Here is a 4,315-nt window from a genome sequence, read left to right as displayed (position 1 = left end):
TTCCCAAAATATTCCCAAAATATTCTAAAATATTCCCAAAATATTCCAGAATGGCGAATTCCCGGTACTGCTTGGAGCACAGCTGGCGCCCGGCCATGTAAACATTGTACACCTGGGGAAAATGGGAGTGAGCCTGAAAATTCCCAAAATATTCCCAAAATATTCCCAAAATATTCATGGACATTCTCCAAATATTCCCCAAAATTACAAGCAGTGAATTCCCTGTACCGCTTGGAGCACAGCTGGCGCCCGGCTATGTAAACGTTGTACACCTGGGAAAAAACGGGAATGGGTGTTCCCAAATATTCCCAAAATATTCCCAAAATATTCCCAAAATATTCATGGACATTCTCCAAAAATCTCCAAGTGGCGAATTCCCGGTACCGCTTGGAGCACAGCTGGTGCCCAGCCATGTAAACGTTGTACACCTGGGAAAAACGGGAATGGGTGTTCCCAAATATTCCCAAATAAATTCCCAAAAACTCCTGGAAATTCACAGAAATTCCCCAAAAATTAAAAAAATCATTTCCAAATGTTTGCCATGGCCCTGTTTTGGAATTACCATCCCAAACCCTTTCCTATAGGGATTCCTGCCCCACACTCGTTCCCATGAGATTCCCACCGCAAATCCCTATTTTGGGGAAAATCCTTCTATTTTGAAAAATAATCCTGCTACTTTAACGACAAAACCTGCCATTTTGGGGGGAAAATCCTTCTATTTTAGGCAAAAAAACTGCTGTTTTGGGGAAACACCAATTCTCAACCACCAGCTCGTGCGAAATGCGGAATTTTCCAGATTTTGCCCGGTGGGAATAACCCCTCACCACGAACTTCTCCCCGTTCTGCTCCACATGTTTGTAGGTGGGGATGGAGATCCTTCTACTTTGAAGAAGAACCCTGCTACCTCAGCGACAAAAAATGCCAATTTTGGGGGGAAAATCCTTCTATTTTAGGTGAAAAATCCCTCTATTTTAGCTGAAAAATCCTTCTATTTTAGCTGAAAAATCCTTCTATTTTAGCTGAAAAATCCTTCTACTTTTCATCCTTCTATTTTGAAGAGGAACCCAGCTACTTCAGTGATAAAACCTGCCAATTTGAAGGGAAAATCCTTCTATTTTACGTGAAAAACCCATTGTTTCAGGGGAACACCAATTCCCAACAACGTTCTTGGGCAAACCGTGAAAATTTCCGGATTTTCCCCACGATTCCGGGCAGGAACAACCCCTCACCACGAACTTCTCTCGGTTCTGCTCCACGTGTTTGTAGGTAGGGATGGAAATCTTTCTATTTTGAGGAATAATACTGCTACTTTAGTGACAAAATCTGCCAATTTGGGGAGAAAATCCTTCTATTTTAGGTGAAAACTCCTTCTATTTTGGGTGAAAAATCCTTCTATTTTGGGTGAAAAATCCTTCTATTTTGGGTGAAAAATCCTTCTATTTTGAAGAGGAACCCAGCTACTTCAGTGATAAAACCTGCCAATTTGAAGGGAAAATCCTTCTATTTTAGACAAAAAAAACACTATTTCGGGGAAACACCAATTCCCAACCACCGGCTCGTGTGAACGGCGTAATTTTCTGGATTTTGCCCGCAATTCCGGGCAGGAACAACCCCTCACCACGAACTTCTCTCCGTTCTGCTCCACATGTTTGTAGGTGGGGATGGAGATCTTTCTATTTTGAGGAATAATCCTGCACTTTAGCGACAAAACCTGCCAATTTTGGGGGGAAAATCCCTCTATTTTAGGTGAAAAACCCACTATTTCAGGGGAACACCAATTCCCAACAACGTTCTTGGGCAAATCACAGAATTTTTTTGATTTTGCCCGCGATTCCAGGCGGGAATAACCCCTCACCACGAACTTCTCTCCGTTCTGCTCCACGTGTTTGTAGGTGGGGATGGAGATTTTTCTATTTTGAGGAATAATACTGCTACTTTAGTGACAAAATCTGCCAATTTTGGGTGAAAAATCCTTCTATTTTGGGTGAAAAATCCCTCTATTTTGGGTGAAAAATCCTTCTATTTTGGGTGAAAAATCCTTCTATTTTGAAAAGGAACCCAGCTATTTCAGTGATAAAACCTGCCAATTTTGGGGGTAAAATCCTTCTATTTTAGGAAAAAAAATGCTATCTTGAGGAAACACCAATTCCCAACCACCGGCTCGTGTGAACGGCGGAATTTTCCGCATTTTGCCCGCAATTCCGGGTGGGAATAACCCCTCACCACGAACTTCTCTCTGTTCTGCTCCACGTGTTTGTAGGTGGGGATGGCGATCTTTCTATTTTGAGGAATAATACTGCTACTTTAGTGACAAAATCTGCCAATTTAGTGACAAAATCTGCCAATTTGGGGAGAAAATCCTTCTATTTTGGGTGAAAAATCCTTCTATTTTGGGTGAAAAATCCTTCTATTTTGGGTGAAAAATCCTTCTATTTTGGGTGAAAAATCCTTCTATTTTGAAGAGGAACCCAGCTACTTCARTGATAAAACCTGCCAATTTGAAGGGAAAATCCTTCTATTTTAGGCAAAAAAACCGCTATTTTGGGGAAACACCAATTCCCAACCACCGGCTCGTGTGAACAGCAGAATTTTCCAGATTTTCCCCACTATTCCAGGTGGGAATAACCCCTCACCACGAACTTCTCCCCGTTCTGCTCCACGTGTTTGTAGGTGGGGATGGAGATGGGCACCGCCTGTTTCTCGCTGTAGTCGTAGAAGGCCTGGCCCAGCGAGTCGTCGGCGGGGTCCAGGCTCTCGGCCTCGTGCGGCGGCACCGACAGCACCGTCAGGATCAGCTCCTTCTCGCCCGCGCGGATCAGATCCACCACCTGCTTGTGCGTGGCACCCTCCACGTTCACCCCGTTCCTAAAGGGAAATGGGAAAAAGGGATCCTGAAATTAGAGGGGAATCCTCAAAATTCACCCCGTTCCTAAAAGGGAATGGGAAAAAGGGATCCTGAAATTAGAGGGAGAACCTTCAAAGTTCACCCCGTTCCTAAAAGGGAAATGGGAAAAAGGGATCCCGAAATTAGGGGGAGAGACCTCCACGTTCACCCTGTTCCTAAAAGAAAGGGATGCTGAAATTAGGGGAAAATGCTCAAAGTTCACCCCGTTCCTAAAGGGAAATGGGAAAAAGGGATGCTGAAATTACGGGGAGAACCCTCAAAATTCACCCCATTCCTAAAAGGAAATGGGAAAAAGGGAGCCCAAAATTAGGGGGAGAGCCCTCCATGTTCACTCCATTTCTAAAGGGAAATGGGATCTTGAAATTAGGGGGAGAACCCTCAATGTTCACCCCGTTCCTAAAGGGGAAATGGGAAAAAGGGATCCTGAAATTAGGGGGAGAACCCTCAATGTTCACCCCTTTCCTAAAGGGAAATGGGAAAAAGGGATCCTGAAATTAGGGGGAGAGCCCTCCACGTTCACCCTGTTCCTAAAAGGGAAATGGGAAAAAGGGATCCCAAAATTAGGGGAGAGTGCTCAAAGTTCACCCCGTTCCTAAAGGGGAAATGGGAAAAAGGGATCCCAAAATTAGGGGGAGAGACCTCCACGTTCACACCATTCCTAAAGGGGAAAGGGATCCTCAAATTACGGGGAGAGCCCTCCACGTTCATCCCATTCCTAAAGGAAAATGGGATCCTGAAATTAGGGGGAGAGCGCTCAACATTCACCCCGTTCCTAAAAGGGAAATGGGATTGGGGAGAGGCCAAAATTAGGGGGAGAACCCTCTACGTTCACCCCGTTCCTAAAGGAATGGGACATGGGAGTGACCCTGAAATCAGGGGGGAGAGCCCTCCACATTCACCCCGTTCCTAAAAGGAAATGGGAAAAAGGGATCCCAAAATAAGGGGGAGACCTCAAAATTCACTCCGTTCCTAAAAGGAAATGGGATCCTGAAATTAGGCGGGAGCCCTCTATGTTCACCCTGTTCCTAAAAGAGAAATGGGATCCTGAAATTAGGGGAGGATTCCTCAAAGTTCACCCTGTTCCTAAAGAGAAAGGGATCCTGAAATTAGGAGGGGACCGCTCAAATTTCACCCCATTCCTAAAAGGGAAAAGGGATCCTGAAATTAGGGGGGGAAGACCGCCACGTTCACCCCATTCCTAAAGGGGAAGAACGGCTGAAGGAAAATTCCCATGACGCCGACACGGATGAGGAAGGGCCCCGTGACACGGAAAACATTCCAGGGCTCCCATTCTGACACGGAATGAGGCATTTTCCACCAGGATTCAGAAATTCCCTGATTTGGGGTCTGCCAGGGAACTGGGGAAGGAGATTCCTGGGCTTGGAGGGGGTGGATGGAGTATCCGAGAAA

At 45.3% G+C, this 4,315-nt stretch overlaps 1 protein-coding gene across 1 annotated transcript in view; it reads right to left on the bottom strand.

Moving 5' to 3' along the window:
* LOC130587918 (sorting nexin-27-like) overlaps positions 1-869 on the bottom strand; it is a 2,903-nt gene extending 2,034 nt beyond the window's left edge. Inside the window, exon 1 of the mRNA XM_057388889.1 lies at positions 825-869. The gene's annotated coding sequence lies outside the window, so the exon portion shown is untranslated. The remainder of the gene's footprint in view (positions 1-824) is intronic.
* Positions 870-4,315: the final 3,446 nt, after the last annotated feature.

The sequence above is a fragment of the Malurus melanocephalus genome, unplaced genomic scaffold (genome assembly GCF_030028575.1).
Source record: "Malurus melanocephalus ecotype Western Australia unplaced genomic scaffold, MMel_1.1 scaffold_2712, whole genome shotgun sequence".
Classification (NCBI taxonomy): Eukaryota; Metazoa; Chordata; class Aves; order Passeriformes; family Maluridae; genus Malurus; species Malurus melanocephalus.
The sequence above is the reverse complement of the archived record's forward strand: the minus strand, read 5'-3'. Positions and strand labels throughout refer to the sequence as shown.